The 14,520-nt window shown below is 45.0% G+C and overlaps 1 protein-coding gene across 1 annotated transcript in view; it reads left to right on the forward strand.

The window, feature by feature from the left end:
- The window catches only part of DNAH17 (dynein axonemal heavy chain 17), an 8,024,690-nt gene that overhangs the window by 7,630,631 nt on the left and 379,539 nt on the right, over positions 1 to 14,520 (forward strand). The gene's annotated exons all lie outside the window — the stretch shown is intronic.

The raw sequence follows: 14,520 nt of genomic DNA on the forward strand, positions 1-14,520 counted from the left end.
TGAGCATATGGAGCAGATGAGTGTATGGAGCGGATGGGTGTATGGAGCGGTTGGGTGTATGCAGCAGATGGGTGTATGGAACGGACGGGTGTATGTAACAGACGGGTGTATGTAACGGACGGGTGTATGTAACGGACGGGTGTATGGCACAGAAGGGTGTATGGCGCAGACGGGTGTATGGCGCAGACGGGTGTATGGCACGGACGGGTGTATGGCGCGGACGGGTGTATGGAACAGATGAATATATGAAGTGAATGAATATTCAGAGTAAATGAAGGTATAGGACAGGTGAGTGTAAAGATGAATATATAGAACAAGATATTGCTGATGGATGCGTGAAAATCACGAGTGATTAAAACAGATGAGTGCAGAGAGGATGAGTGCGTGGAACGGATAAGTGCATGGAGCGGCGGATGAATGCATAGAGAGGATGAGTGCGTAGAGTGGGTGAGTGCGAGGGGGTGAGCACGTAGAGGGGGTGAGCACATAGAGGGGGTGAGCGGGTAGAGGGGGTGAGCTCATAGAGGGGGTGTGCGTAGAGGGGGCGAGTGCGTAGAAGGGGCGAGTACGTAGAGGGACGAGTACGTAAAACAGGTGAACGCATAGCACGCGTGAGGCCATAAAGCGGATGAGTACCTGGAGCGAACAAGTGCCTAGAGCAATCGAGTACCCAGAGTGAACTGATGTGTCGCATAGAGCCGACGAGTACGTAGAACGAACGAGCACTGACCCATTCAGTACCAATGAGTGCGTAGAATGGATGAGTGCGTTGAGCTGCTGAAGGCGTAGAGCATGAAACAGTCAGGAGTGCATGCCTGAGGCAGTCAAGAATGCATGCCTGGGCCAGTCAAGAGTGCATGCGTGAGGCAGACAAGAGGGCATGCATGGGGCGGACAAGTGGACGGTCGTGAGACGGACAAGAGCGCATGCGCGGAGCAGACTAGACCGCGCAGGGGGGACCGGAGTGTATTGGACCAGACTGTGATGTACAGAATGGATAGGTGTGCACGGTACGGACTGGATCGCATAGAATTACGTGACGTAAATAGTATGGTTTAGAATGCAGAGAATGTTTGAAAGAGCATATAACTCATCATATCGCACTGCCACGCTTACTCTCTCCTTTACATCAACACTCAACTAGAACACAGAGATACTATGACACCATTCGGTATAACTGTTCTCATACCAATAACCGCTGCTCACTCCACATCATTCTAATTTGACACTGCTGGTCTCACACCCCAGCCAGGCGTTCTCCTCAGGCCTAACACAGCCGCAGCCATTCTGGATAAAACCTGCCTGAAGGAACACATTCTCCTGATCTCCCAACCACCACACCTACCGCTAAGAAGCAGCTACTACACGGACATCGCACGAGCTGCACACATACCCGGTGCTCACATGCACCTTTTGACTCTCTCTACTGATCTGAACTTCGGTTCCCAAGGGCATTCAACCTACCAGCGCCTTCAGACAATACCAATGGTATATAAGGCGCTATATAAATACAAAATAACATAACATAACATTGTGCAGCGTCATATTTGGGAAGGAATCATTTATTCTGTTTTTACACAGGGAAGGTGGTGAGGATTTGCAGTGGCAAGTCCAAGATGATATTTGTGTGTTGCGAGTATCAGAGGTTATCTCAGACCTAGGTAATGGCCCAGCCGTGAGTGCAACCATTTATATATCACCATTGTGGTGCTAAGTTATTGTTACCAAGAATGTTGAGGGGATCTCATCCATGGGAATGATTTAAAGTAAACATTATTAATGCATTTTCTTATATGACCTGATACACCTGTTATTTTGTTTGTAATCTTTTATTCAACATGTTATCAAAAACTGTAGCAAAGGATGTATGTAACCTGATGTCCCTATCACCCCCAACCCATTGCACATGCATGGAACTCTCATACACTACAATTGGTTAGTATTCTGTAACCTAGATCTTAGAGAAAAAGAAAAAGTATCATAGGCTTCTGTGGATGTGCTTGTGGTTTCAAAGATTATCCTCCTTCCAACTTGCGCTCTGGCCAGTGTGCTCTATAAATCCCAGCTCTCTCAGCCTTGCAGAGCCAGTAACGTCTTTGTTATACTTAATCACATGCTCCAGAAAAGGTTGTCAAATGCATACTTCATTGAATAAGACAGTTTCTCATTGCTTAGGGTTGACCGGATTTCTATACCATTTTAAGATCTGTGATATCCCTACTTTTTTGCATTTTTCGCAATGAGGAGCCAAGCCACAATCACTGCTAATAAACTCCTAAGTGTTCTATGAAGCAGGAGGACTCCTTCAGTCGCTTTAGACAACATGCAGTGAGTAGGATATTTTTGTAATTGTAATTGTTTATTTGTAAAGTGCTTGTAAACAAGTGAAGTGCTTCGAAGCGCTTCAAGGCGGAAAGGGAACAAGAGGATACCGTTGTCATTTTTAGGCCTTGAAGATTCCGAATGATCTAACAACAATAACTAGCATACTAGGCCAGAGGTATTTCTACTGGCATAAGTGCGTGAAAGAGAGTGGGGAGAAAAGGAGGGGGACATACAAAGACAATAACGTTGGTCATCAATCTGCCTATGCATGAGTATTTCAGGCACTTCCAAGCTAGGGAAGGGAGACAGAGGAGGACAGGACAGACAAACGTGCTAAACCTAGTACATTCAAGGTTGTGCAAGTGTGCAGTCAGGAAGTGCGGCGGGGAAGCGAGGGGGACAAGTGCGCCGAGCTCTGTAGGGGCCAAGGTTAAGTGTGGAGTGGTTGCAAGGCTGAGAACAGAAGCCCGGAGGCATGTGCAGGACTGGCGGGGGAGCCTGGGACCTGTGAGGCTCTGGAGGTGGACCAGGCTACCAGTCAGCGAACTGAGCAGGTTGGGGAAGAGAATGAAGGAGGGAAGCAGGAGAGAAGAGAAAGGAAGTTAGCAAGGGAGTGGGGAGGAGAAAGAAGATGGGAAGAGGAACGTCTTTAGGAGTTCTGGCTCAAGACGGAGATAGGCAGGTAGGCTGTTCCAGAGGGAGACACCTGCAGTGAAGAAGGATCTACTCCCAAATCTCTCTTTGGAGAAACGGCTCACCCACAGAGAGATGGAGGTTGCTGAGCGGAAGGCTCCAGAAGGAGAATATTTAGGAAGAGAGCATTGTAGATATTGTTTTGCTTTTTCTGCTCCGTGTAGGGACCTCAGACTCATGCACCCTATTACATGGACCCAGAAAAGTTCTTGGACTCAGAGAGGCAATGTATCACACTTATACCAATAGTTGGAGATAAAATGGCTCGTTATAGGCCCTTTATTCACACTATATACATGCCCACACAACTAAAACATACCATATAATAGATTATACATGAACATAAACGTTAGTATGGTTGCAGAAGACACTTTCATCTAGGCCACCATGACACTGCTTAGTCCCAGAGCAGGTAGGCAGAGAGATCACTGATGCTAACGGGGTCTGGAGAGATGCGTACTCCCTCTCACCAAGACTGCATCACCCAGAGTCCAACTCTCTTTTTACATGAGGAATACCTCTATTCTTTATGGGGAAATCCATGCCCCTTAACGGTTACCAGACTGCCCTCGGGTAGACAGCAAGCATTGGGAGCAAAGAGTGGAAAAATCCATTTAGAGATGGAAAACCCCAGTTTATCTCCCTCGTCTTCGTTCCCAGCACCCCTTATCACTACACCTGCAAAGCTCCAACTCCCTTCTTGGCTCGTCCTTCAGCAGACAATACAACTATCCTTCACAGTTAGCTCATGTGACATCATTATGTGACCTTGCAACCGTTGCATAATTCATGTTTGCTTACTGAGCCCACAAAAACGTAGGCTTTCATTGCGGTAATGGAATTGAGTGTCCAAAATGGCACCATGTTATTTATCAAATTTTCTCACACACACTACATTCCACCCCCTGGACAATCAACTACTATAACCCAGTGGATGAAAAGAAGAATTTTTAGAAACATCCCCACAAATTTGGAACACATGAAATCCAACGACAACAAATCAAAAAAACAAAAACCCAAATAAAAATAGAACGCAATGCCTCTGGAAACCAGGCAAACACCTGATCCCACCAGCCCCTGTCCTGGTCTTGAGTGACTTGAGAAATTAGGTCTTTCAACTCACCAATATGTTTTTCAATGGAATGGGAACGTTCCTCCAAGCTGAAGCAACACATCCCTTCCACAGCATTGCAACTCAAATTATGCTTCAAAAACAAATAATCAGTAGCAGTTCTGTTTTGCAGAATATCCTTTGTAAAATGATTACTATCTAACAATAGCTCCCTCAAAGCTTCATAAGTCTCATAAAGCCCTTTCACTACAAAACAGGCTAGCTTAATCATAGTTTTATATCCTCTGGCTGCTAAAACCTAAATCCCTATCAATGAAATAGCCAGTGCCAATACTTCTCCTTCAGATAACAGAGGCACATTAGAATCACAATCAGGCTGCAAAAGAAACATCATTAAGCTTAAAGCACAGGGGCCACCCGATATGCTAGCAGGAATATATGAAAATGTATAATTCCCACAGGAGAATAACCAACCCATAGGAAGTTTCAAATGATTCAGGTGACTGGCAGTTAAAACAGTAAAAATGCAAAACAGGTTATTAGATACATCAATACACACACTTGTTGGTCGAGCACATAAGCGCTTTTCAAAATCAGTTCCTCCTTGTTAATTGCTCAAATCTAGTTGTGGACATTTACCGATATAGTTTGAATCACAAGTCATTTGATAACAAACATCAGCAGGAGCAATATTGTGCCCGCGCAGAGCTTACAATACTAATACACAGAAAAAGAACTCCCCCAAGGAATCCTCATGCAACACCCCAAACAGATATCGTAGCACAGGGGCGGCCGTTTGTATATTGTTATCGACATTGTTTTGGTATCACGCTCGTACACAAGTTTCAGAGCACGACAAAGCAAGGGAGAGGAACAAGGGAGAACAAAAACAATGATCTTACTAGGCCCAGTGACATTGAGAACACGCAAGTGCATCGGAGAGGGAACGGGGAAAAGTAAATAGATCGGGGGAGAGGTGGAAAGTGCTGAACAAAGGAAAAACAGCTGCATAATGAATAAATAAATAATGAAAAGCAATAAACAGTGATAGTGCAGCCAACAAGTGGCAAGTGCTAGGTTTAAGGAAACAGACAGGGTGTGTCAGGCAAGTGCAAGGGGGGACTGCATGGTTACAGATACAGACCCCAGTGCAGGGTATTGCCAAGAGGGAGCGTGGGTGGGTGGCACGGTCAGCAGGTACCTGGGCCCGGAAGTCAGAGGGTAGGCCAGGTGCACGTTGCCAAGAGAGAGCAAATCAGCAGGGGGGAGGAGGGACGATGGTAGAAACAAAGAGGAAGGTCTTGAAGTGCTTCCGGAACCAGAGATGGTCCTCCTCAAGTTTTAGAGGGAGACCCCAGCCAAAGACAGAGATCTACCCCCAGCTAGTTTCATTGAAAAACGACTTACCCTGAGGGAGTTAGTGGTAGAAGAGCGAAGAGCTCGACAGGGGAGTGTTAGGCAGAATTATATGCAGTACCCTTTGGGAACACCACACACAATTAGGACTACAAGTGACAGTACAATTTCACCTTTGGTACAAGCCTGTACTACACAGTTACAGTGGTAGCAGTAGCAGAGCAGCCAGACTTATCTCAAAAGTAAGTGAGCAGTACAAAGAGTTACACAAAGGGACATCAATTACTATGGATCAGGCAAACGCTGACTCAAGGTTTCTAAGTAAAAGAATATATATTTATTTACTCAACAGTTGTATAACATTTCACTATTGTAGGCAAGGTAAAAATCCCAATCATAAATACACCACACCACTTCCCTTAAATTCCAGACAGGTTAAGCTCACAAAATGAAGTGGGAGCAAAGTGGCACTCCAGCAATTTAAAAGGGAGGGAAAGACAAAGTTATTAGAAATGAGGCAAAACAGGTACGTACTCAGGGCAATTTGAACAAGGGAGACTACAGTGAGGAGATCAAATAAAAAAGGCTTAGGGCCAAATTCAATAGGACAAAAGTCTTTTGCTCAAGATCACACAGTTCAGGGTAGTTCGCGGTTAAGTTTGTGGCACAGATTCCGGACGAGGTTGGTTGGTAGAAAAGTTAGTTCAAAGAGAAGAGAAGGACAAGCCCTCGGATTGGAGAAAGATTTCCAACACTTTCACTGCGGCTGACCGAAACGGACAACCGGATTTGCACAGTATCTTAAAACGGAGTGGGGGCTGTCGCTGCGGCAGACGTTCCTCGTGGTTCCTGCAGGCTCACGGTTCCTGAAGCGACTGTCGGACTGACACGAAGTAGGAAGACTGGAGGGTCCTGCGCCACCTAGGGAAGAAACCAGCAGCAGAGCAAAACAACAAATAAAAGGTGCGCTCCTTAAAACCCAAGCAAGGTCCGACCTTCCTGGCTATCTGGCTCATTCTAGCTCTGTACAGTGAATTTGACAAGAGGAGGGGGTCCTGGCTTGTAGTTTGGGTGAACCGGTTGGCCCCACCAACCCAACAGAAGAAGTTTCCTGGAGGATCTTCTCTGTCGTCGGATTCAGAGATTCGGACCTGCAGCAGGGCTTCACCGGGTGGTTAAGTCGTGCTAGGGGTCCTCTTCTTCCAGTTCCTCATTGGTTCTTACGTTCCAGTGTCGACTCTTCTCTTCCAGTCCGAGAGACCTGCTTTTTATGCAGTTTTTCCCCATTCATACAGCCTGGCTGTCAATCACACAGCAGGGTGGCTGGCCTGGCAAGGCCAGTCCCCTTAGCCAATCAGACAGGAGTGTGACTTGGGTTAACAAGGGAACCCATGGCAGGGGTCCGAGGATCCCTCCCTCACATCCTGCCTACCAAGACTATCGGGCGCCTTAAGGAGGGCTTCTGTGCAGAAGCCCACGAAAAGACAGCGAAGAAAGGAATCATCCCCGGTTTGGCACACAGAGAAAAACACGAGAAAGATTTTAACAAAAGAAATGGCGCGAACCAACATAAAATGTATTTGGTCAAGCGGGTTTATGTTCGAGGCTAATATAATAGCCTGGAACAATACCACGTTTATATAAGATAATCAAGGTAGAAATGTTAGGGTAGTTACCAGTGCCACCAGCCAAGTCTTAATGTTAAGGGAGCAAAACAAGGCTCCAAGAGGTACAGACAAAAAGGGATAGGAGTTAACCCTGTTCAATACTCCATGTAAGATGGGGTGTACTGGGTCTGTGGTTTAAAGTGACTATATAAAGTTAATGACAACTTTACCTGTTTCTGGGGAACAGTAGTCAGCCCCAGAAAAATGGATTCAGTGGGAAGTCTCAAAGACAACCCTGTGTCACTGCACTTGAGGTGCTGTGTAACACACACAAAAAGTGGTGCACATGTAGTAGGTGAGGCTCCAGTGCACAAGATCACACAAAAAGGGAAAAACACACACAGCGAAACACATGTAAGAGTGGGAAAAAAGGCCCACACTCTTACTAGGTGAAGAAAATCAATCCTAGAGATCCAGCAAAGCTGCTGGGGGACTCTTTAGGTAAGGGAAATCATTTATGAGAATTCTTCCTAACAGGGAGGTATTTACAGAGGGACAGCTGAAGGTATTTTGGATCCAGGACCCAGAAAGCCTTGTGGACAATGCAAAGGGTTTTGAATGTAATACTTGCATCCACTGGGAGCCAGTGGAGAGATTTCAGGGCTGGAGAGATACGATCCCAGGGCTTGAGGCCAAGGACAAGTCTCGCAGTCCTGCTCTAGATGAGTTGCAAAGGGCAGAGAGTAGAGGCAGGAAGAGTTACAAAGAGGATGTTACAATAGTCCAACCTAGAGAGAACCAGGGCTCTGGAGACAGTGAGGCATGTGGAAATTAGATTTACAGTTGTGTACATCGGCTAAGCAGAAATTTGAGATGTTTAACACCCACTGAGTCAGAAAAACTCATATATTCTCGGGTTGCTCAGCAATGGCCGAATAGCCATGCTGCACAAAGGACATAGAAACTGCAGAAGTGGGTAAGACATCATGCTTACGCCCACATAATTTTCTCAAGGCTCTACGATATGCTGCAATTGATGCGTCCTCCGGTGCAACGGTTGTAGCAAACCCGTTAGTCATCATCCAGATCCCTGATTCGATCTGCAGGATGGAGACATTCGCCATCTCTTCTTGCATGTGGGAGGGTCTTACCGGACCCTCCTGAAGATACTCCACACCTCTCTGCGCAGGTAACCACCACCACACTCATAAAAATCAGAATTCAAAAACAAGATATCAGTGGAGTACATCACTCACGCAAATAGCATTTGTCAGCAAGAACTTGAGTCCATTTCATCTTCCCGGGTTCCATCACAAGAACCACCAGATCCTCTCCTACTGCAGTTACATCTGCTGGGACGGGCGGACCGTTAGGATTCTCCACCCACACCTTAGCTCCCGGAACCATTGTATCCGACGAGCCAAAACCCTTATCCGCACAAGTTCTTTCTTCACCATGGACAATTTCATGGGTAGAATAATTAATTGTGCCACCCTATGGATGGGCAACACATTCTCTCCACTACTCATGAGAATTACTTTTATCTCTCTTTGATAGTCTGCATCCACAATCCCTCCTAATATCTGATTACCTTTTAGTGTTAATCCCGATCTACGGGCAATTAATCACATACGGTCAGATGGAATTTGTACTCTAATCCCTGTATCAATAACAATGATGCCTCTCGGCTCAAGTCGAATTTCTTCCCTGGCATGCAAATCGACCCTTGCAGACTCAGGAGTGGCTCGATAAGGAGCTAAATCCCCAGGAGACATTTCCCAGTACAACAAAGTGTCCATAGCTCTGTTCGGTTTGATTTATAAGGCTGGCATTAACATGTACATTTTTGCACCACATCCAACACACGCTCACGCCACACTTTCAGGGTGCCTTCACCAGTTTTGCACATCTGTTCTTTCAGTAATCCATTCATTCTCTCAATTAACCCTGAAGCCTCAGGGTGATATGGGACATGAAAGATCCACTCAATGCCTTTCCCCTGGCAATAATCTAGAACCAATTTTGCCTTAAAATGTGACTCATTGTCACTCTGAATCTGTAAGGGTACTCCATAATACACAGCGACTTGGTCCAACAATTTAATCGTATTCACTTGCGTGGCTCTATTGCATGGTAACACCATCAGGTAACCAGAATACGTGTCCATAAGGGTGCACGCATATCGGCTAATGGGAAGTGGACCGATATAATCGATCTGCCAAATCTGTCCGGGCAATTTACCCTGTTTCAATGTGCCTGAATCACAGACTCTGCTTCTGATGCTGACACACATGGCATAGTAAAATCACTGCTTTCCCGACTTCTAATTGAATGCTTTTTGCCCTATCTTGTGCCCACCTGATAGTAGCCTTATCTCTGAGATGCTCATTTTTCTGGTGAGCATATTTATCAATCCCTCCAGATTATCATCCTAAAACCTTGTGTCCATGACCGAAATCTTGGCATGTTCATCTGCAACAGAATTGAACCATTGTTCCAATGAATCTGTCGCACAATGGGCATCTACATTATACACAGTTACTGCGGTATGCATCAGCATCTCAGCAATATCTTGCCACAGTTCCTTTCCCCATACTTCTTTGCCATGAATCATCCATCCATTCTTCTGCCATGTAGGCAGCCAAACAGCAAGACCATACGCAATGGACCCTGTGTTCGTATAGATATAGCAACAACCAGGTGCCTCTTGCTTCAAAGCCTGATACACAGCATATAATTCTGCAAATTGTCTACTTTTCCCTTTTCCAGAGGTGGTTAACACTTTCTTTAATTTAGGATTATACGCCACTGCTTTCCAGTGTCGCTCAGTCCCCACATATTTGGCTGAACCACCTGTAAACCAGGCATGTTCAACTTGTTCACTTGTTAATTGTCCATACGGGATTCCCCATTTTACCGGAGACTCACCAATTTCAGTCCTCTCCATAGGTTGCATATCTACTAACAGAACCCCTGCCACTTGCTTATGTAACTTTGCAACTCCACCCTTCCCTGTCTTGGCACGATTTTCAATGTACACTTTCCATTTGATGATACTGGCCCCTTGAGCATTCCCTATCCGATGTGTCTTAGTTGAGCTCAGTACCCACTCACTGCATGATCAGAATTTCTGGTCCGATCAATACATCATGACCACTGTCAGTTCGGTATACACAAGTGCCCAATAGCAGGCTAACAGATGCTTTTCAAAGGGAGTGTATCGGTTACCAGCCTCAGGCAGCTTACAGCTCCAAAATCCTAAAGGCACCTGCTTCCTGTCCTGTTTTTGCCACAAGCTCCAGTTGGCATAATTATCCTGTACGGACACATTCAACTCCACCTCCCCTCCTTTAAGGGCCATAAATAAAGCATACTCTGTATGGTATCTTTCGCTAGCTGGAACGCTTTCGCTTGCTCTTCATCACATTCAAAATTGATTTTATTTGTGCATGTCACTCTGTAAAGGGGCACCAAAATCTGCCCAAAATGTGGTATATGCTGTCTCCAAAATCCAAACAACCCAATAAACTGCTGGGCTTCTTTCTTGTTCATCAGAGTGGAAAACTCATGGATCTTTTGCTTAGTTTTTGGCACCATTTTGCGATGCCCGTTATGCCACTGAATTCCCAGAAAAATCACAGTCCCTGCCAAACCCTGGGTTTTGCCTCATTAATTTCCCATCCTTCCTTTCATAATCCTGCCATGATCAGCTCTAGCTGCATCAGCACGCTATGCTTATCCTCTCCCTGTATTAATATGTCATCAGTGTAATGCACGATTTGCACATCTGGCTCGCACTGAATTTTGTCTAAATGTTCTGCCACCAGTCGGTAACAGATGGTCGGACTATGCATGCATCCCATTTGCAGATGTTGGAACATCTACTGCCTCCCATTACAGGAAAATGCAAACTGCTCCTGACATTCTTCGGCGATAGGTACGGTGATAAAGGCATTAGCCAAATCTTGCACCGCATACGAAGTTTGCTCAAATTTATGCACATTCTCAATCAGAGTAACTGCATCAGGGACTACAGGTATTAATGGAGGAGTGTACTTATAATTTACGGTAATCCACAGTCATCCTGTAACTTCCATCCAGCTTCTTAACAGGCCAGACCGGATTGTTCCAAGCCGTGGTTACAGTGCGCAAAACACTGGCTTCAACATATCCTTTAATCGTGTCTGAAATCTCTTTCAGTCGCCCCCCCCCCCCCGGAAATACGATATTGTTTCATAGATGCTCGTTGCACCGGGGGCATCTTCAATTTCCCTACGATAACGGTGGTACATGTCAAAGCGCTTAACCCAAACTGATAGAGTTTACCTCCCAATCCGAAAGTCTAACCCTCCAAAATGGCAAACCCAATAATATATTCAGGTATCGGAACAACTAACACTTGATAAGTATCCCTTTTTAAATTACCAATTTTCATATCGATTTTGGTCTGGACCACAGGGGTCTCTCCCCCCTGCCAAGCCTTTGATTGTAAAATGCTGTCCATTAAACCTTGAAGGATGCCCATGTATTAATGAGGACGCTGCCCCGGTATCAATTAAGGCACGGACCTCTTGTATATTTCGTGATTACCCAAAATAACTTCACATTCACATGAAGCAGTCTACCTTAATTCGGGCAGTTATCACCAGAGTTTGACCACAATCATATTTGCATTTTGAATGTTTGTATTTGGATTCCATTTCCACCATTGCACTCACCATTTTCCTCAAATCCATATATGTCTGCTGGTATTGTGGGGACGTACCTGGGGACATTTTGTCCACTTCCTCTGCGTGTGGCGCAGAAGGTATCTGATCCCTACTGTATTTATGTACCTCCTGTCATTTCACTTGCTTGTACTGACCCTTACCTTCCAGCCCTCGCTTCTCATATAACTGATACATGTCCCGTGTCTCAATCCCATCAATGTGTTCACGTGGCATCCCATCTTTTAGTAGCGCCAAAAACATATCCTTCCGGTATACATGAGTGTCTTGGCTGTCAAACCTCTTCCCGGAGGTCCGTCATTCACTTCACCCCCTTCTCTCTCGTGCTCAGGTCTTTCCTCAGCCTTTTCCAATTCCCCTAGATCTGCCAATTGCCTGATTATATCCACCACCTCATGTGTCATTCTACCGGTCATTCCCACCAACAGGGTCATAATAACATTCTTATATGCGGTTGGAGCGGTTCGAATGATGGCATTCCTAGCTGAGACCGGTAATGCTACCACTCCCATATGGTGGGGGGTTATCTAAATGAATCGCTTCTTTCATGGCATTTTCCCTCACTCTTTGTATGGCCTCTCCCAATGTGTACAAAAACATATGAATTGGACCGTATAGGGACTCACACCTCGAGATTTCCCTAATCGTAAGTTATCACACAATTAAATCTCAGGTAATTTGGTTTAACATGATTTACAAATGTATAGCTCCTGCCTATCTTGCCCTCCTACCAACTAAGCCAAGCCCTCATGAATTTTCTACCCCTAGGTTGGGCTGATGGTCCGCTTATCTAGGGTGACAAGATAGGTAGAGAGACTATCCCTGTCATGTTTCTTTCTAATTACTGAAAATTACTAAAAAGGCACATGTCAAAATACCCAAAGCATGTATTGTTGTCGTTGTTTATTATGTATAGTGTGCACCCCACGCTTAGGTGTCTGGGCACATTACAAGAATATGCATGTTCATAGTTACAGAATAGGTAGTAAAAACACAATAATTACATATAGCGTTATATGGTAGGAATAATGGTAAACACTTTGAGCAATTTAAGCAAAATACTACACATTTGAGCAAGCAGCAAGGTATATACAAACAGGATATAGAATAATGCAGAACACAGTATAATGATACTAGGGACAGAAAATTGCATTTGGTCGCAGAAAGAAGCAGGTCTAAACAGGTGTGTCTTTAGAGATCAACCAAAGTTTCATGTCTTTTCTGAAGGTGTGGATGGATTGGAATGTGCGTAGTGTGGGGGGGGAGTTCCAAAGTTGGGCAGCCATCACAGGGAAGCTGCTACCCCCAGCTCCTTTTGCTTTGTATCTTTGCACCCTTAGGCAGCCGGTGTTGGTCATCCTGGTTTGTCTGGGGGGGGGGGTTGTTTTTGACAAATGTATCTCTCAGGTTTTGAGGGGCAGCGTTATTAAGGCATTTGTAGGTAAGGGAGACAGTTTTGAGCTGGATTCTTTCTTGGATGGAAAGCCAGTTGTTACTCCGTCTATTAGTTGAGATTTGTTGCCATCTAGAGATACCCAGGACAGTTCTAAGGGCATTATTCTGAAGAATTTGGAGTTTATTGGTAATAGATTTGCTTGCCACTAGGTAAAGGGCATTGCAGTAGTCAATTTTTCATAACGCTAGCGCACACGCTAAGGTCATACCACTTTCGGTGGAGAGAAAAGGTTTGCAAGAAATGATGAGCTTGCAGATGTATGCAGATGTTGACAGTTGCACTGACCTGTCTGTGCAAGCTTAGGGAAGAGTCTAGGTAAAAGCCCAATGTTTTAACATCATTGACCACCTTTATATCGTTGCCATTGATGTTGAACGATTGTTTTAGGTTTCTCAATTTCTTCATATTAGTAAGGGAGGCTAACAAGAGTAACTCAGTCTTCTCATCATTCAGGCAGAGGCCTTGAGTTGCCATCTATGCCTGAATGATGAGATAGATTTTGTTGACAAGGGCGAGGTCTGTGTCATAGTCTCCTGATAGAGGCAGGAGGATCTGGGTGTCATCTGCGTAGTTAGTGTAGGTGACATCCAAATGGTCCAGTTAATCAAACAATGGTTTTCTGAACATGTTGTACATGGTGGGTGTGTACAGGAGGGCGCACAGTCCTCTGACGGGCCCAAAAGTCAGAGCACACCCTCTAGTACCTGTAAAACAAGATAGCTGCACCTTGAGGAGGTTGGGGTGCAGGATTCACATACTCCAACACAATTCAATAAGGACAGCTCAAAGATATGGCAAAGAGACTGTTAAGTTCATAAAGGTTTATTTCATTTCCCTGCTGAAACAGAGCAGCCCTATCTGCTGCGGTCAAGTTCCCTGCCTCAAAAGAACGCCCTCTCAGAATTACACAGAGCTCATTTTGATAGCCAAATATGAGGGGGCAATCTGCCCCCACCGCTCCTGCACAGTCTTAGACAACCTCATTGTTAGCATTAGCTCATTGGGCAATTAATTTTAATTGGACTAAACCTTCAAAATGAAATACGCTCTAGCATGCATTCCTGACTCTTCTTTCGGTGCACTGTTCAATTATAATTTTTGTACAGCTGGATTCTTCAGATAAGAGTTTCGACCAGGCCCAATTAAATGTCTGGTTTCTGCCCATTAGCCAAGTTTCTGAAGGCATGGTGTCCTCAAACGTCTCAACTTTAAAATGATCTCATCATTACACACTTTGAGCACTACTCAGTTTCTTCTTGTTTTAGCCACATTTTGGTTACATGC

The sequence above is a fragment of the Ambystoma mexicanum genome, chromosome 3q, assembly GCF_040938575.1.
Source record: "Ambystoma mexicanum isolate Mex_15411 chromosome 3q, UKY_AmexF1_1, whole genome shotgun sequence".
NCBI lineage: Eukaryota > Metazoa > Chordata > Amphibia > Caudata > Ambystomatidae > Ambystoma > Ambystoma mexicanum.